This window comes from Apostichopus japonicus, chromosome 8, assembly GCF_037975245.1.
Source record: "Apostichopus japonicus isolate 1M-3 chromosome 8, ASM3797524v1, whole genome shotgun sequence".
NCBI lineage: Eukaryota > Metazoa > Echinodermata > Holothuroidea > Aspidochirotida > Stichopodidae > Apostichopus > Apostichopus japonicus.
The window spans coordinates 30,375,001-30,396,545 of record NC_092568.1 but is presented as its reverse complement, the minus strand read 5'-3'; the positions used below and the strand labels follow the sequence as shown (position 1 = coordinate 30,396,545).

At 35.2% G+C, this 21,545-nt stretch overlaps 1 protein-coding gene and 1 long non-coding RNA gene across 2 annotated transcripts in view; one reads left to right on the top strand and one right to left on the bottom strand.

The window, feature by feature from the left end:
• Positions 1-21,545, top strand: part of LOC139971531 (globin-like) — a 57,025-nt gene that overhangs the window by 6,422 nt on the left and 29,058 nt on the right. The gene's annotated exons all lie outside the window — the stretch shown is intronic.
• On the bottom strand, positions 15,220-20,107 carry LOC139970827 (uncharacterized). The gene is made up of 3 exons (XR_011794223.1): positions 19,623-20,107; positions 18,586-18,783; positions 15,220-18,134 (listed from the first exon to the last, which is right to left on the bottom strand). It is a non-coding gene; the product is annotated as an uncharacterized lncRNA (long non-coding RNA).

Below are 21,545 nucleotides of genomic sequence, written 5' to 3'. Positions count from 1 at the left end.
AATATTTCAATTTTTTAATCAGGTTTCGCCCAAGATTTGATATGATGGTTAACCTAATATTAAAGGAGTACTTCATTGGCTGTAGTTGGTTGCTGCATAAAAATGTTGGAAATATTCTGCATATTTACAAACAAACCACACGGTCTCATAACATTCTTTATTATGGCGAAGATATAACCCTCTCTTTGTTTAGGCCTTGAATTTGATGATATTTGATTTTGTTAATGCATAATGCAACAGAAGCGTAAATTATGTCATCACCGCAATTCGTCTGAAAGTGATTTTGATTTCAATTTAAAATATTAAACTCAGCTTCTCAAAGAGGAAAATAGTATGATGAAATTCAATTAAAATTGAAAGATAAGTGAACATTTTAAATGTATTACTTTTCAAGAATAAACAAGAGGGCAATCCACGGAGTTGCATATCTCATCGGTTGCACTCAATTTGACCTTTGACTTTTGGTTCCGGGTGGTCTGCGAGACACAAGGGCTCACCCAAGGGTACCTTCCCACTAAGATTGATCGGCCCAGCCGTTTAGGAGGAGTTTTTTGACAAAACAATTGGACACGCACCGACACACCCACCCACACACACAAGGACACGTTTTGACCCCTCCCCCAGTCATGGACTTCTGATCACCCTGGGTTACCCCACAATGGGACCCCCCCCCCTGAGAGTAGCTACCCAGGGAAATGGCAGTTATTGCTATGACAACTGACATAGCTGTATATGACCCAACCAATGAACTATAATATTTCGTCCTTCCTACAGGAGAGAGATAATTATAAAAACAAACGGGTAAAAGCATCTACCGTGATGACGTCACCGACCAACTGTTAGCCACTCCCTGGAAGATTCGATGGTTTAGTCAGTCAGAACCATTCAACAATATGTATCTCGTGTTAGGAACAAACTATTGTGATGGGGAATTCAACTAACATGGTGGAATATTTTTCTAGTGATAGTCTGTTGGCAGAAAATTGAAGAAGACCAAAATCAAAGCAAAATACATGTTCAGCCCATGCAACAGACATGGTATCATTTCACTGTGTTTGTTGCCAGGTGCATTTACAAACTATTAACACATTTAGAAGGGAAATAATTTATCTTCGCGATACAAAAGGCTTCGCGATACAAATGGATTCGGCTTTGATAATAAACAAACTAAAAAGTCGGCAAGTTTGCTAAGCAATCAGTTTTAGCCACCAGAAAGTCCCTCTAATGTACCGTAAGGGTAACATCATCTGCAGCGAGAGAAAAAAACCTTGATTCCTTTATTAATAATCAAACAGTCGCTCGCAATTTTTGTTTGGATGAAAATAAACAAGATAAGCAGGACCACAAGAGACAGAAAACTCAAACGTTATCATTGCCTTATATGTAAGTAATGATGATTAATTCACAAGTTTAACTAATTAGATGAAAAAATCTAAAAACTGAAAGAGAACTCTTGTTAAGTATCCGGAAGCTTAATAGGCAAATCGGTGGGCCGAAAGGTTTTTTCTAATGTAATGCTGCAGTTGTTTTTCTGTCCCGTGGCTCTCACCTTTAATTTTCTCATGATAAGCATAAACATCGCTAAAGATGAAATTGTTCACAATATTAGTTATTGTAAAAAGAAAAATATCTAACATCCCAGCAACAATATTTATCCCAACAACAATTTCTATCAAGGAAATCCATTTCCTTTTTCTAATCTGACATTCTTTGTTCTTTCGTGTCGTAAACAATACTTGCTGGTGCAAAACAAAGTGAAGTAGTTTTTAGCAATCTATTCTATTTGTGGACCTTTCATTTACATCAATTAATTAATTACAAAAAGACATACAACGGAAACCGTACCTAATTAAACCTTGGAATCGACGAGGTTACCAATTCGCACTCATATTCGATTTATAGAACAATGAATATGTACTAAACAAATCGAAAACTAATCTTAAATGGAAACTTTAGAATGTGTTGACAACTTAAGACAACAAGAACAAGCTGGGGAAATATTTACTTTTATATAAAAGGAACACAATCAGAATAATTAGTTCAGAGATATGAAACTTTGAAGTTTGACTATATTCTTGAGAATATATATATATATCTTTACCATTCTATAAAAAAAACGTCATTCGAACATTCACATTACCTGTTTTTCTTATTATGGATATTGCATGTAATGGACATAACTAGTTAGGTTATGGAGATGCATAAGGCATGTACATTAAATAAATATTCTATCCATGCAATGCAAGAAGTCAATTCGTTGCAGTGTGCACATACCGTATGGTTTATGTACGCCATATTCCAGCCTGTCGAACGTTGACGTTCTTACAATGAAAGAACCTACGAAATTCAAAATTGTCGATACCTTCCAGCTGAATATTGATTAACATTGTATGGATGTGGAATCCAAAAATGCATGTACCATATATTACGATTTTTATTAATTTTTTTCTTCTTCTAGGAAATGAACCTCAAAAATTTTGTATATAGTTTTTTCTCTTTATTTTAGCCCATATTCAGAGTCAAAAGGGAACGGATTTCAATCGTTAGTATATATACATTAAGAGGGGAAAAAAAGGAAGTAAAAAGAAAGATCTTTTGCATTTGAAAGAATCATCAGCGCGTACGAGCAGACGTGATGTTTGTAATTCTGCATCGATCAATGTCAAATCTCTTCGGGAAATATATTAGTAGATTTTTCTGTAAATTTATGTGAAAAGTGACATGGCGAAATAAGATGAAAACAAAACAACAACATTAAGCCACTTTTGGGAAGCAGATTTCTAACTTCCCTATGAAACCTTTAGAAATGGCATTTTTATTTTATTATATGAAAATCATGAGAGAAAAAAATGATTTTGTTTTCAATCCGAATGCACACCCTAATGACGTCTATGGTTATTTATTACTCCCCTGCGCTGATCCACATGAATTTTCTTAATCTCCGTCTAGTATTTCTTTAATCAGTAGATAACCTTGATTTATCCTCAATATGTTCGTATCGGAGTAGCGTATAAACGTATTAGAGAACAGGAAACAGAAGAACCTTTGGCAAAAAGCATACGTTTACCAGATGGAGTGCTGGCAAGTCGTGTATGCTAATATATTTGTACTCATTAAATGATGAAGTGTTGTACAGAAATTGTTAGCTTTCCTTTATTCTGCTTTTTTGTTGGTTGGTTTATTAATAATGATAATAATGATGACGATGACGACGAAGACGATGGCATTTCGATGACGATGGTGTTGGTGGTGGTGCTACCATGACGATGCTGCTGCTGATGATGGTGATGATAGTGGTGGTGATGATGGCGATAATGATGGTGATGATGATGATAGTGGTGGTGATGATGATGATGATGGTGGTGATGATGATGATGGTGGTGATGATGGCGATGATGATGATGGTGATGATAGCGATGTTGATGATGGTAGTGGTGATGATAGCGCTGATGATGATGGTGATGATGATGATGATGGTGGTGATGATGATGATGATGATGATGATGATGATGATGATGATGATGATGATGATGATGATGATGATGATGATGATGATGATGATGATGATGATGATGATGATGATGATGATGATGATGATGATGATGATGATGATGATGATGATGATGATGATGATGATGATGATGATGATGATGATGATGATGATAACGATGGTGATGATGGTGGTTATGATGATAATGATAATGATGATGATCATGGTGATGATGATGATGTTGATGATGGTGGTGGTGATGATGATAACGACAATTGCAATGACAATTACAATATAATGACAATGACGATGATAATGTTAATGATAGTGATAATGATAGTGACAGTGACGATGGTGACGACGACGACGACGACGATGATGATGACGACGACGACGACGATGTTGATGATGATGATGATGATGATGATGACGACGACGACGACGACGATGACGATGACGACGACGATGGCGATGACGATGACGATGACGATGACGACGACGACGACGACGACGTTGACGATGATGATGATGACAATGATGATGATGATGATGATGATTATTTCGCTGCATTGCTAGTTACGTAATTCTACTATTATTTTAAATGATATCCTCACTTAGCATGTATAAACACCCCCCTCCCCCCTCCCCTTTAAAGTCTCATAGCACAATATATAAGCCATATTTGAAATCTTATCTTCGAGCGAAATGTTATTTTCTTTTTTTAGATTCCCTCTGAGTGACAAGCAATATCTATATTTCTTATCTTTAGTTGTGAATTTATTACGACAAGTTTCGTAATGGTGCAGTTAATTCATTTTATGGATGCAGTAACGCATCTTGAATTTCAGGGCTTATCGACTCCCTGTCCACCCATGAAACATTTATTATAAGTCATTCAGGTTCAATATGAGAATCGTAAACGCGTGTTATAGGAATTACATCCTACATAAACTTATATTTGACATGTTCTGAAATGTAAAGTGAAGGCGACAAAAAATTAAAGGAGCCTGTTGCTTATCATGATTGTTTTAGTTGCTTATAATTACATTCTAATTTACTTCCTAAGTGTTCCGTACAATCTACAAATTCGTATTTCGTTCCGCCCTAAATGATCGAAATGTATAAGAACCAATTCAGATAGTTATATATACATCCAAACATTTTTTAGCAAGACACTTCGCTCCCTTCTTCGAGTTCTGGAATGAGTGAATGTTTGAATTAAAAATACGAGTATTTCGTTAATGGGTCCATCTCATACATTATTAACTCCCCATCCGAATTCTGGCGAAATCTTTAGTAAAAAGAATCCGGCACCTCCATACTTCGAAGGATAGCATAGCAGGCAAATTATCCACCCCACGCCCCCCCCCCCCCCAATCCCCTGTCACACCTGTTCGTGGCCTACGCATCTAAGGCTTAAACTCTCGAGAGATGGAGCGAGAGATGAGAATCTACCGTTCCTGCATGCATTTATAAAAGAGAAATGGCACGTATTCTTCTCCTTATGCTGCGGATATCAAATATTAAAGAGATAGTCCAGTAGTAGACATGTGACCCTCAATTGGAAAAGAAACTAATATTCCGCTCTGTTAGTTGAAAACCCATCTCAGTATTTTGTCTCTAACTGAAGATGTTGTTGATTGATTGTAACTTAGTTTGACAATCTAAACCCTCGATTCTTCCTTGGAGTTGATCACAGTATATGCGAACAGTGATGCCACAAATGTTTTTGAAAAGCTTTACTTTCTTTTAGTTTAATCTTCTTGTTGATTTATCCTTGACACCTAAATACATTTGGAAATTTTGTTTAGATATTAAGGGTCTCTGTATTTAGAATTTCATCAAAATGCGACATTTTTAGAAGAAATATAATTTTCCTGTGTGAATAACTGAGTAAAACATTACAAAGCAAAACAAAGGGAAAAAACAAACAAAAAGCTGAATTGCCGTAATAGGATCATTTATTTTACTGTTGCCAGATGCCTTCATTAAATACCACCGAATTTAAAACGTTCATATTTGCGTCATAAAATAAGCTATGGGGATGTGGTTTGGAAATAAAGATGCAACAAATTTTCCAGCATTTTAATTCGGCAATCAACTTTAACACCGGAATATTTCTTTAAGAGAAATAGTCGTTCCTTCATAACTTTAACATTTATCATCACATTTGAAATACAAATTATCATTCTGTGCGTTTCCTACATCAGAACATAATATAAGATTACAGTAGTGTATATTTACCAACCTTTCAATGATCTTCAGATATATTGATGAATGATTTCCAGCCATATATTCTCTAGTCCACTGACGTAAATTTGTAAAGAGAAAAAGGAGTTCAATAATTTCAAATCAATACTTGAAAGAGAATAAATTCTGAAATTTCATTTGTATTCACATTTTAAAGACGGAATATTGCTGCGTTTTGATTTTTTTTGCTGTCATTAAAAATTGTCATATTTATTGTCATATTTATTGGTTATGACTGTATAGTTGATTGAGTATCCATGGAAACGTGTACACCCTCAGACAAGCACATGAGAACAGCATATGTTATACCGGTGTATTTGGTCGCCTTAAAGTCACATTCGACACTGCGACAGACGTCACACAACAGAAACAATACTCCTTAAATTTCGCTGCACTTTCAGCAAGTATATCAAGATACAGCTATGACCATGTCATATTTACAGAAGTGACAGATATTCCAACTAACGGATAGACTTATATACAAGATGTGAGTTGTTTTTTTTTTCACGAATTTTCACAAAACCTCTCGGTCAAGCATAATCAGAATATATTCTACTTCAGCTGACATTTTTAGAGATCATAGCCCTTTATGACGTCATAACATCGTCATTGCGCAAGACGACAGAAATACATTTACATGTAAGAGTCAAAATGTTGCCTTCAATTTGCACAATTTGGAGAGCTTTCTACAGCTAATTGTGATTGGACAAACCCAAAGATTAATTTACTTACTTAATCACTTTTAATGTGGAGAGAACGTAGACTAACCAATCAAATTATGTCTTTATCTTTTTGACACCTATATTCGATTTTACCGTTTTTGGAGCTGTGTCAGAGGGGGCAGAGGAGGGCGAGGAGGGAGAGGGAGAGCAGGGGAGTGGGGTTTTAGACGTCTCCGCTGCAGAGAAACATCTGACTGCGGATGATTATATTTGGTTGGCGAGTTATAAGTAAAAGTATTATAACAAAAATAATGGTAAGGAAAAGTAAATATTGCCTCCCCCAGATCCATAATCATAGAAGTATGCATGCATGCCGTTATATCCCATTAATATTATTATGACCATTTAAACCAAACAACATCTTTGCCGATGAGATTCCGAGCAACGAAACCTTCAGCCGTAAATTAATATCACAAAATAAGTACTAGATTATTCGAGGTTCAGTTTCTCAGGAAAGAATAAACAAACTCTCGATTTTGAAAGTTACCTAATGGACTTTATGGCCGTGACACCGTTATTAATAATCCACACTGTATTTTGTATTCATAGTTTAAGAGACTCTCAAAGAACATTTTCCCTAAAGGTTCTTTTTTTTTTTTTGTATTTTATTAATTTGTCAAAAACTAATATTCTTCGCTCCGTATATCCTTAGGGAACAAATCCCATTCCGCGAATTATTAACACTTACCATATCTTTTTAACTTTTAACTTGATTCTGTATTTCTCTAGTGAGTATTCTAACGATTAAAGACGATGCTGTAATTTTAGTTGCATGCACCTTGTGATTTAAGAGTAGCGGATTGCATGGTGGCTAATAAAACACGCGCGCGCGCACACACACACATACACACAATGGGTAACCACATTCCTTACATTTACTTATATACGGGATTAAGTAGCGATATTAATAACACGTGCTCATATCAATATTGAAATATCTCCTTTGAAAATTCACTGCTTCTACCTAAAAGATATTGTAAACAGCATTATATATAACGCTTTATGACTAACATTGGTCTAGAGGCCAAGTAGGAATAAATGAAATGTGAATACTTATTTCGTATACATCAATCCTATTTATAGGGATTATTCTATAGCACGCGTGATATATGATGTGTGAATATTACATACCGAATAATATAATAAAGTGGATCTTTCTTTATTAATATAAGCGGGTGTATACCTCTACCACTCCCGCTCCCCCCCCCCCCCACCCTGGATCCGGCGCTAACGGCGTCCTGGACCCCGGAGGAGTGCACGTCTTCTTCCTGGTCCGACTGAAGGTAAAAAGTCCCCATATATACTGAACGTGCTGACGATAGAGGTTGTGGAACCATTCTCCCCTACCACACCCCCACCCCCTCCCCCCCCCCCAAACACCACCCTGTCACACGCCACTGGGTCATTCTGTTGATGACATATTGCCACGATTTGTAAACAATTCTGAAAGTCACAGACAGATTTGTTGCAAGAAAAAACTAGAAAGTGGATAAAGCCTATAGCATATATTTCGATATCGTGTGTTTCTAATAGTATAAGATGTAAAATACGCTTTTATTTTCGACTACTGTCGTAATTATTTTGTTGACTATCGACATCAGTTCAATGAGGTTATTTTTTATCCTCTAATAACCTCCGCCAAAACGACCTATTTTTTATTTTTTTATTTATCTATATTTCATTATGTTCTGAAATTTTGATTAGAAGGTTCACATTTGCAACAAATGGGAATCCTAATTTCCCTACGTTCCATTGCTTCGATGCGACGTTTTAGCGATACATTATTTATCTGTTATCGCAAAGACGTTGTCTATCTGTCTGTGCGTGGCACTTAAGGGCATCTGTCAACCGCTAGACCGTAGAGTTAACAATCCTCCGAGATCCTGGTATCCCTCTAAGCTACGTTTCTTTTGGGCTCTATTTAGCACCAGCCTTACGCCGTATAATTAACTATACACTGCAGACTGCATACAATACTAGCAGTATATAGCCTATAGGCAAGGAGAGGATAAGAGCATATAATACATAATAATAATATACATATACATATAAACATAAATAATTCTAGCGAGATTACATACCGGAGAGAGAGAGAGATTGTAACGTGTTTTTTTATTTATTTTATTTATTGTGAATTATTTATATCAGTAAGATAGCAAGATATTTACTCAAATATTTGGTCCCTGTAATCAAAAGGGAAGCAAAACCCACTACTCACCTTGAGCTTACAAGAAAGAAAAGATGCAACTATCATCCTCCTACCCACCCACCCCCCCCCCATCCCCACCATCTTCTTCCTCCCCCTTTTCAAGTCATCAAGTAGGAATTGAGATAACTCACAAACGGAATACTTTTAAGAACATATAAAGGAACTGTTTGGAATAACCAGCTTCCTTCCCACGTCTGTTTTCTTATACCGAGGTCTGGAAGATAATATTTCATATCTTTGGCGATATCTTTGGCGATCTTTGGTGATTAATTACCACGTTAATTATAATATTTGACAAAGTTGTAATTTAAAACTGTTATACCTCTGGTAAGTATTTCCGACAGACTCCTTCCACAGTTTCAATTCATGAATTAAATTGCAATGGAAATCGTATCCCTCTCGAATTTAATCAAGACCTTTAATTTATATGTTTTGTTTTTTGGCTGTTTCACGGAGATGATTTATTATATTATCATAATTTTTATAATATGATTTATTATTAATAAAAAAATGTATATTATGACGCGCTCAGCTATTGTGATAAAATATTTAACTGATCTAGCAAGAAGATGAAGATCTTCAGATGATACTGAGATGTAACTGATTAATATTTTGACTACGCAGAATTTCAAGACGTGATTTTTATGTGGAAATAAAATTCAATAAAAGGCGTGCCGGTTAGAACTGGATGGTTGGCGTATAAATCGTGTACCGTATGGATAGATTACAGATACATGATGCATTTTTTTTTGGGGGGGGGGTGGATCAACATCATTATAGTGTCTCGTAGCGTTTTATTCTCAACGTTTGAGAGTATATTATGCAGGCAGGGTCACCGTCACATTTTCCTTCTGCACCACCTAATCCTTGCCTGACCTCACAACGCATTAAGAATTAATAATGAAAAAAATATGGACAGATGGAATGTCTTTCTATTCTATTTTTATTTTTTATTTAGTATTTATTTGCGCTTGTGCTTCTTTGTCATAGCCTTATATTTCAGACTGTAAAATTGCGTTAAGAAAAGCAGTTTTAAATATCTCTTTTTAACATGCCCTTTACCTATAACGATCTTTATCACATGATCACGTCTCTGTATAAAGAAAACGTACCAAGCTTTGCAGTAAGCGTAAATATATGTTATGTTACATACTACATGCATACATCAAGTTTACGCGTCAAAACTAGGCTACACAAAATGTATTGGTAGATGCTCAGCCTATCGCTTCGTGATGAACTGCTTAGAACCAAATACTCCATGGCAACCCATGCAGCATTAGTGCATAGTCATTCTCACATTGTCTGACGGTTGTCGAAAGTGGATTATGATATAGCCTACTTGAGAAGACTGAGTAAGATATAATCAGAAATTATCGGATTATGGATGTTTCAGGCGATGGAAGATGAAAGATATTAGATCATGACTTTGTCCTTAAGTAAACGAAAGAAATCGAGACAAATTCAGATTTCAGCTTAATTTTACAACAATCGTTCATCTAGATGGTATAGTTGACATTTAATACACTGACACTACCTTGCTTTATTAGGGCCTATACCAATATACGCATTGATTCTGCAGTCTATTGTTTCCACCATCTGAAAATAAGAAATGAAATCATCACTTCAAGGTTTGAAAACTAATTGTCTATAACATTAACAAAGTAGAATCATGACAGGGTTGTTTTATTTTTTTCTTCTATTTTTTGATAAATCATGTTAACGCTTGACAGACATCGTATGCATAATTTGATGTGTGTGGGCGAATAACTATGTAGGCCTATAGTGTATAGTTCAGCTTAAAGCAATTGGCTATATTTACACTGCACTTCTCCTGTATGTGTCGTCGACCATTTTACAGCCAATGGTTTCATGTATATACCAGTCACTTTAACGATCTGATGATGAGGGTCAGGTTACACTACATATATGCGTACATGTATGGTGGTGACAGCAGACTTCTTATATCTATTATACAGATAGTAAGTTATGCTCAGTTTGTAGAGGATAATGAACCTACATGTGCTCCTGAGAATATACCTAAATGACAACAATGTGTTAGTCAGTTGTACATCAGAATTCACTCCTTTCACGTTGATGCAAGACGAATCACTTGTAGACAGCAGGAAAAGAAGGGAAGGATGCTATAACATTATGAGACTGCACATCAAGTCACTGTCTATAATATCACTGCTTTGATACGATTATTGCTCCCAGTACCAGTTACGCTATATAAAAATCACGTTCATCATTTTTTTGCAAGTATAAAAAAAATCTATACGATGGGGAAATGAGAAATGTATATAAATATATATATATATAGATATATATATATATATATATATATATATATATATATATATATATAAATATATATATATATATGAATACAGGTAATTATTTGAACGCGATATTTTAAATACGGTACCTCACACAATGCTTACAGCGATTTACACAATTTTGAATTCACGACTAACAGACTCTCATTATCTACCGATCTGACAGTGTTGATTTTAAACTAGCCCAACTCAAGCAGGAACTCATGATGCGACTTGCAATTTACGTATTGCATCAGTAAAACAACACTTCATAGGCTTACAAGTTTACTGGTACAGCGTCTGAAGTGAGTACCTCCAGACACAGGGAAAAAACACCCAGTTAATTAACTAATTTGTAGGCCTATTGGTGTTGTCAAAGAATGTTTTAAAGATAATGTTTAAAAGGGAATTTCCCATTAGATTTAAGACTTAAGATTTAAGATATTATAAACCATAACTGTTCTGTTATATTCAAATTGTGTAGATAGTGTTTTCGCCATGCTTTAGTACAGCACATCTGCAAGCTCTCAAAAAGAAGCAAAGCCGTTTGTCTTTCTCGTCTTTGCACCTTCTCTTCTTTACGTTCTTTTTATATCTGTATCTTCTTTGTCTATCAAAACGCCTGCACGAGAAATCGAAAAAAAAACATCGATTGTTCATATTATGTTGAAAAATACAACACTTTGATATGAATAACAAACCTTTCAAAAGCGTATATTGACATATGTATGTTAGTCAATATTGCTACATACTATACAGATATACATAATGTAATCATAATATACTAGTTACGATACAATAAACACAATCGGCCTTGAATATTTTCTAAAAGCACATCTAATTCCTGCCAGAGCAAATAATGATCATCGAAGTTGTAACTTGTTTTCTTTTAGCTGTAATTTGCATACCTAAGAAAAAAGCATAAAGGCATTGATGACGCGATTCGACGCGTCGCGGGCCTTGATGAGGAGATTAATGAGCTTTTATTCTGTCTACGGTTATAAAGTGGAGATTTTAGCGAATTTAAGAGCAATTTTAGCATAGTACTCCGCTCGAAGCATATAGTGTTCGCTAACATTGTTGCTTCATTTTATGGAAAAACTAGCGATATAAAAATGTTAAAGCTCGTGATAAATGAATACGAGATGGCAGAAGATAAAAAATATTCAGTCAATTATCCTATATTCTCGATAGCAGTCGGTACCGACAGACATAAATAAGAAAATATAGTCAACTAGCTTTATATCTTTTTATAGAATCTTCAAGCTGTTTTGCATTCACTGTTTATACCTGCATGAAAACGAGTGAGATACGAAGTATGTAGAAATACGAAATATGTAAAAATACAAAGTATGTAGAAATACGAAATATGTAGAAATACGAAATATGTTGAAATACGAAGTATGTAGAAGTACGAAATATGTAGAAATACGAAACATGCAGAAATACGAAATATATAGCCTTACGAAATATGTAGAAAGACGAAATATGCAGAAATACGAAATATGCAGAAATAAGAAATATGCAGAAATACGAAATATGCAGAAATACGAAGTATATAGCCTTACGAAATATGTAGAAATACGAAATATGCAGAAATACGTAATATGCAGAAATACGAAATATGTAGAATAGAATGGATTTATCACACGAGACGCAAACCTTAGTCATCATTTCTTCTTTCATATGATAGAGATGTACCTACATGACTGCGATGACTGCTTATCTAAGGAAAATATTGTTTGGTTTGAGATACTGAAAAAAAAGACATGTTTGGAGGGGCGACCATGTTATTATGTTTTGTTGTTATAGTGTCGCTGTATAACGAGAGGTGTGAAGTCTTTCACCTTGTGTGAAATGTCATAGTCCAAGAGAAAAGGGGAATGTGGGGGAGGGTGACAACCATAGGAAATGTTTCTCCCTGTATATAAGATGGCAACCTTTAGCACATATGCTTCCATCTCTGGAGTGCTTTTTAATGTCCAAAACATCTTTTAACTTCCAATAAAGAACACAATACATTTTGATGACACTCTGCGCCATTGGTCTTATTGGTCTTGAAATGTTTTTTATTTTTTATTTTGGAAAGCATTCCAAACATGTCATTGAGGCCATGAAAGTCTTACACTTTAGATGTCACATTTCCTCATGGAGCTTAATGACACATCTGAACGAACTCTCTCAGGACTCTGTTTAATTAGACTTAGTAGTTCAGTCACTTTAATTGATGAAACTCGGCTGTTTATAGGGTCATCAAATGAAATTCAAGTTTTGTAGGAATAAAATGTGTTTTTTGGTTTATCGGTCTATAACAAATGAAGTTAATGTTGTGCCCGAAGTCATTCTTTAATAACGACGCACGTAATATGTTCTCAACCAACACTAATTGTCCATTCCATATCTAATGAAATGAATCATAACGTTACACAGTTAACTAACTAAAATAGTCTCCAACCATTTCTTTCTTAATTCATATTAAACGACCTGGTTTTCCATGGATAATCACTTGAATTGCTAAAGAGTGAATTTAAACCCGAAGACGAAATCAGTTTCCGTTCAGTCCGCGATCAATGTAATGTAACTGCATAAGAAAACAACTACCGTATATATCCTGCTGTTGGGAAGACATTGTTAATGTCACCTGCTCATTATCATAGGCGATTTCGTTCGAGATCTTGGCGATATCGTTAGCAAATTTCATTTTCCCTTACCTTCAATATTGATTTTCCTTCATTTTCACCCCCTTTTTTTCACTGAGGATGAAATTTCATTTTAATTTTCAGATTAGACCCATAGATTTTGCCACGATCTGGCTTAATCACTGTTCATGAGATATGACCTACGGTTGTAAAATGAATTTTAGAGAGAAAAAGGAGACAAATTCATAGATTGTTTTACAAAAGAACGTTGCCAAAGGATATCAGCTTTTTCAAGCCGAATCATGAGTGTCTCCTTGAAATGATAATGCCGCGTGTCTTTTCGCTAGATTTATGAGTAAAGACAAGGAGTATGATTTTTGTTGTTTAACATCTCTCTGATAACCAGATGTGGTTTTTTTGCCCTTGTAGATACTTCAAATCCATATGCAAGTTTAGCATTAGTATTACCATATTATAGCAAATTTCTCAAAAAGGGTACGCAACTCTTCAGAGAAATGTTCGCGTATTATAACTTGCTTAGGTCATAAGTATTGTATTGTATTGCATTGTACTGTACTGTATTGTACTGTACTGTACTGTACTGTATGGTATTGTATTGTATTGTATTGTACTGTATTGAATTGTATTGTATTGAATTGTATTGTATTGAATTGTATTGTATTGTATTGCATTGTATTGTACTGTATTGAATTGAATTGCATTTTATTGTATTATATTGTACTGTTTTGTATTGTATTATATTGTATTGTATTGTATTGAATTGAATTGAATTGTATTGAATTGAATTGTATTGTATTGTACTGTACTATGCTGTACTGTATTGTACTGTACTGTACTGTACTGTAATGTATTGTATTGTATAGACTTGACAAAGTATCAACCTCTTTAAATCTGTTTTAGTTTTCTACACAGCGACATAACTTCTTCGTCCTTGAACAAAGTTTCATTTGAAATTCTGTAGCACAATATAATGTAGATGGATATACTAATTTAGACTGCAGACTTTTTTACTGATACAAAATTGATGTCTTTTCGATACAAAACATCTGTCAACACATGGTAACATTTTCCTAATCTCTCTGAGCTAACTATGTCTTGAAGCCGTTACCATCTCAGTTCATACATTCAGTCCTAATTACTAAAATCTTAATTCTTTTTGATGAATCCGCGTACAGTTGAGATGACAAAATGCAATACCATTTTATCCTTCATCAAATTTACATGCATTTTGCACATGCAATAGCGCATCTGATACAACACAAGTCTTGCATCTCGCTATACTGTTCTTTTCTTCGGTCAAGAAGAGGTATAGGAAAAACCGTCTATCGGTCTATCGATTACAGAGTCCTAGATTTACAATTGAGTGCAATTTAACTAAACCCGCACGGAGGAATCAACTTCCGCCCCAGGTTAGTTAAGGCTTCAGAAAATCTAAGGTTTTTTTTTAACTGTCTATAACATTTAGACATGCACATTAAGCAGAAAGCTATACTATTGCAACTCTCTCGATATACATATATTTTACTTTCCTTCTCTTTCCTTTACTTTTTTCTTTCCTTTTTTTTGGCTTCTACACTGTAAACAATAGTTAGTCAATATGACTAAAAAAAAATAGTCACAACGATGTCTCTATCGACCAGTTTCTTCTAGTCATTTGACTATATAACATTAGTTTTGTGACTAATTAAATCGAGTTTTCTGACTAATTAAAATTAGTCCTACTACGATGCCTCTATCGACCAAAGCTTAGTCCAGTGACCAAAAATATTAGTCATTGTAACTGTGACTACTTATTTAGGTCACAAGACTAGTTTAAGATTAAGTACTAATTAGTTAAGAAATGAGATAGTGACACACATTGTAAGTTTCATGGAAATTTTTATTAACATTCAGTATTAATGCAAAATGTGACAAATAAGCATTCTATTTAAAAGTCATCTCATAAAGAACAGTAACAAACACTAAAGGTTAAAGAACATTTAAAACTAAAATAAATATTTATGGGACAATTGGGAAAACAATTGGGAAAACATTTTTACAAAATTGTCAAAATCTTTTCCCACAAAACATCTTGTAAATACTTATGGGATTACTTTGAAACGCTCCTAAGCCATTAAGTTGGCAATGTTCAACAGTTTTCAAACAATCAGACCCCCTGATGACCTATACCTACAATTTCTTAAAGACCCTTATTGTCCACTGACCATGCATCATTATGGGCTCCATCAGTTTCATCAAGATAGCAGCATGGAAGAGATATGGACAGACAGAAAAAGGGAAAAATTGCAAGTGCACAGCTCAAATATAAAAATAGAAGTTTAGCCAATTAAATTATCTTAATTAATATTTAAATATAAATATATATAACATATATTTAATATACACAAAATAATATATCATATTTATAACTTTATTTATAAAAATAATACCCCATGTCAAATCAAATGGTATAAAAAGGCCTTGAGTAGCTCTATATGACCTTAGCTGTTAAAAAGGGCCAGAAAATATCCTTATAATTATCATCTTGAATTCGGAACTTGGAAGTGATATTATTATAAGTTTCTGACCATGGATGTGATGGTACAATATTAATGCAGAACATGTAAGTTGAATATGTTATTATCCTTGAAGCAACATTAGGGTGGAACAGAAAACAAAGTAGTTAAAACATTTCTAGAAGTACTTTATCACCAACTATAAGCTATGTCTTGAATGGTAGAAACTTACCTTTGAGGTCAATTTTTGGGGTACATTTTAAATGAGGTCCCCACATTCAATCACACTAACCCCATTTAATGATTGTAATTTTTTCCAAGTACACTGAAGTTCAAATTAAAGACTTGCCCGATATCGAACATCATTTGCTGATAATTTGAACTTTGCTTGATCCCAAAGGTGTGCGCAAGTACACAAACAATGATCTTATACACTACACTTATGTGGGGCTTAGGCATGCACTATAGCATACTAGTAGTATGACCGGTGTGCATTATTGAATATAACCGGTGTGCGGTATTATGTGTACGTATATGCTACAATTTCTGCTGAGAAATTATTTGTCATAAGTTTGGTTTATGACTCACCACAGTTTTTCTATAAATCAATGCTGAATACTCAAGTGAACTATCTCTTTGCATTACACAAAAAAATATCCTTCCTTTTTCACTTTTGACATACAGTGTGGTAAAGTAACAAAGGCCTAAAGACATTTGGTTAAGTATGTAACATAGCCACACTCTGTAAATGTAATGTAAATTAGCCATTTATATTGGAACATTGGCACAGTATTTACGTAACACTATCTATGGTCCTCGGTAACACATATCAGACATTATGCTCATCATGGTTAGCTACATCTACATGTTCACCTGGGGACATCCCATATCATTGCAGCCATAAAGTTCAAATGCTATATTTTTTAATTACCTCCCAGGGTACCCTATACACCTGGGTAAAGAGAGGCAATTGAGATTACGTGTCTTCATTAAAGATACATACGTATCGACCAGGTTGGTACATGAACCCACGATCATGGAATCCTGTGTTCAGTGCTCTAACCATTCCGCCACAACTTCTGTATGTCTTTACGTACTGTGGTTATTTCACTGATTGCACAATGCGCACTGTATATCACAGCTTGTTCCTTATATTTAAGGTAGCATACGCCCATTAAAAGACCCATGGACTTACACACTAAATCACAAAAGTGATGTGGTCTCTTAGTCTAGATAGAAGTTTTCACTAGCTCAATGCTACCTATCACCGGAGAGCTGACAAGTTGGCCTTTCATGGCACTAACAATTTTCTGTATCATGACCATGTAGATATTTTGCTATTCGAGCCGGAAGTTTTCGTCACTTGTAAACAAACCTCTTCACTCAGTGGTAACAGTTTTCCTACGCTACTCCTGGGAAGCTTAAAGGGGTCTAAAACTGCCTCAATTGACCCAATTTTCTCACCACATGTACTTCCATTCATGTTCTCCAACATGCAAGCCACAAAAACTAGATTATGATTGATAACAGGTCAAAAAAGATATTCTCAGCTGCTTTTTGGCACTTACCTAAAGGAGAACAATCGAGGAGATGGATATAGACTCTAATAGGAGTGCGCCACCTCAATTGAGAGATGAATTTTTTTCATACCAAATTGATACTTTTTATAGTCGTCACATTATAAACCACAACAGAATGCTATGCAATTCTCATTTTTGGTCCATAAAGATGTCTTTTCAGAGATTTCAGTATGCACTGTGCAGTGTGTAGATACACATGATATGAGCAATACTGTGTAAGCAGTAACCAGGTCTACGTCTGCAACAACATTTCCAGTCACCAATTTTGATAAGCTTGACCAAGTTGGGTGCATTTATGAATTCTTTCAGGTTTTATTGGTATCCGGGTCACAGTCCACTTGGTCTGGCTTGCCAAACCTGCAGAAACATCATCCAGAGAAGGGTCAGCGGGGAGGGCTTTTTCATCTCTGGCTCTGAAATGTGATGAAAACTACTTTTGTTTAGCTCAGCTGATTCCTCGATCCCAAACTGACCTACAGGTCCAGGACATACCCCAATGCATTCCTGAACTGTTTGGAACATGTTAAACTGATATTGCCTGTCACTCCAGTGCAACTGTTAAGTTACTTAGAATAAGAGAATTAACTTGAAGGTGTTCTTTGCCAAAACTGGATCATTGGGATTTGTAAACCACAGCCTAACTGTAACAGCATGTACAGTAGTCTAAAGGAAAGCTTACTGAAATGCTATCTATAGATACACAGTTCACCTCAATAACATATCCAGTCCATTTAAAGGTTTATGCAAAGGTTGTTACAATATATTAAAGACAGGTATTGGGGACAAGAGGTAGATAGGGGGCATAATTTGTGATAAAACATTCAAATTTGTTGCTCGTCAAACTGAACAACAATGTCAAATTACCTTATTCTCCATGGGTGGCAAGCACTGGTTCCTATAGTTACTACAGTAGATCTCCCATGATGTATCAGGATATCTATTTCTGCTGTCAGAGTTGTTTGAAATTTGTTGTTACCTCATCTAACCAGTTGAGTCCATTGATACAACAACCATTCAAAGTATATAGCTGTGAATGCTGAGGACTTGGCACATTACCTTTCTCTGAAAATTGACAAACAACAGAAAATTAATGATAGGCTGAGTAGGCTCAAAACCCCTTGATGCACATATGCAGGAGCAGAAAATGCATACCATTGTGGATTATTTGCTAAATAAGACTCAAAACATTCTCTGTCCAGGGTATTAGCACTCAGCAGCCACTCCACTTAGGATACAGAACCCTACAACATTGTGCTACAGCTGGTGTAGACTTGGTCTAGGAAGTAGGATACTAACATAGCCACTTACGGCCACTATGAACCTGAGGCCTAGGCTAACAACATCATGGGTATTTCTATTTTCATGCATTGAAACTGAGTTTTTGTCCTTAGTTCAACACAAGGTACTTCCAACTTAAGCAAAAATAACCTAAAATATGAGTACCATGTACTTAAGCCTACAAGAGCAGAGGGTAAGTCCCACTATGAAGATCTTCAGTTCAGAGTGCACGAAATGCAGACCGGGTTGGTGGTCGACGAAGTGGTGTCTAGAAACTTGACGTAGGCTAGCCTAGTACACCACAGGCGCTCGTAACATTATAGAATATAGGCCTAGTGTACTAGCTAATAATTCACATTTATATAAAATATGTCATATTAGTGTGTATTACTGCTACTAAAGTACTATTCATCTACGAGCGCATGTGGGCTACACTAGGAAGACTAAGCTCCTAGCCTAGCTTCGTCCTAGCGTTAGCAACAGTTTAGCTTACTAAGGCCTACCGTTATAATTTTACCCATACTTTCCAGCCAAACACATCACGGATATTCAAACCTTCCTTGAACATTATGTCAATTGTGTCAATTATTATTTATTAGAATTTCAGTTGTGATTGAACTTACCTAACTGACGACAATTTGAAACTGCTTCTGACAATTTGTTAAATGATTAAGAATCTTCTTATTTTGTTGATAGCCCTGTTGTATCTGCAGTTAGGCAATGACCGCAACGTACGACGCACGACGTACCACGTACGTGCATACAGTATACATGTAATCGCCGGTCGTCGTCTGATTTTTTGATATCTGATCAGCTAAGCACACCGTATTCTACGGTACGATGATTGGATAAAAATAATGACGTCATTGGTCAAAGCTGAAGGTTATAGAAAGTAAACAAACAGAAGACTAGAACATTCTCGTCACGCTTACATACATGACATGCATAGTGAGTGTCAAAAAAGTTCGTACAAATTTATGTGACTAATTTATGTTAGTCGAACGACCATGCAAATTGGTCTGCAACTAACGAATTGGTAATGACTAGCTAACTCTAGTCACTGTGACTAGATTTTTGCCATTCGTGACTAACTAATGTTTACAGTGTATTTTTCTTGTATATTTAGTTCATTCCGTTGAACTTTTCAAAATTGACAGTAACCAAGAAAGAATATAAAGGGCGGGTTACAATAATTTATAGTTGAAATGAAAGAAATACGAGAGAGAAAACACAGGAGGAAAGTAATAAGAAGAAATAAATTGTTAAGATGTATGGGCATAAGAAAAACAAACCCGAAAAACATCCTAACCAAACTGCCTTCGAGAGATGACGAAGTCTCTCGTGTGATAAATTTCAATGGACATTAATTTCAACTGTCTTCATTTTCTTAGTATAAACTGGCAAAGCACTTCTGTTATTTCTATATAGAATGAAGCCTGTGTTTCTTCGTATGTACATAGGCATACAGTCTCAACTCGAAATAATTGAGAAAAATTATCGAAATTTTGTTTTATATTCGACATGGGAATTTCGTGTCAAGAATATTGAAATTTACGATAATTGTGAAATCTTTTGATCAGAAAGGAGGATGAACAAGAAACCTCAGAGGTGTTAGTACAACATAATTTCCTAGAATTTAATGTTAGCCAGCATGTTTACAGAATTTATGGTTATATAGGCCAATTGTAACTCGTTTCACTTGAAACATGTATAGCCTAGGCAGTGTTGAAATTCAATATAGTTAAATTTTATTGAACAAAATGTGGTGTCGTTCTCTGTAACTTTGATCAATTGCAATGTGTTCTCTCTTTATTTTTGAACGGGTAGGGGTGTGGGTGGGGGGGGCATGTATCCACTCCCAAATGAATCAAAAGAGCACTGTCAAAGTATTTGCCCTGTCAATTTTTGATAAAACCAAAATAAGAGCCCATGATTAGTTTTTTTTTCTCGGTGGTGGTTTGTTTCTTCCAATGTTTTTGTTTTAACATTTCCTTTTTTATCCAAAGCCGGTGATTACGTACACTGTTACGTCATAAAACACCCTTTTTCATGTTTTGTCAATTTGTGCGCACCATTGCGGTATCACATTATAAATGAGTTGTCACAGTTGATAATTGATTAGCCGATAAAAGCCGACTCTTTATGCTCGTATGACAAAGTATCGAGAGATTTGTGTATAACTTATCATAGTTATGGAGAGGTACGTCTTTCATACATTACCGTCTGTTGTAAATGATATCTATCTTCAGTAGAGAGTGGAAACTGACGTTGACACGGGAAAAAAAGTAAAAAGAGAGTTCGGATTGTTATCTTGATATAAAAAATATAAAAAACCTATAAGATAGAAATGATAAAACCTTTAATGAAAGTAATGCTAAAAATGTGGTAATGCACTAAGTGTACGTGTATACACACTTACCCTTTATACTTAAATAGTGGTTTATTAGTCAATTGACTTCAGTTCTTGCAAAAAGTTGTCGGGTGATTAATATACGCTGATAGGCACTAATTTAAGTGTATAGGTAATATATCAATGCACTACAGCG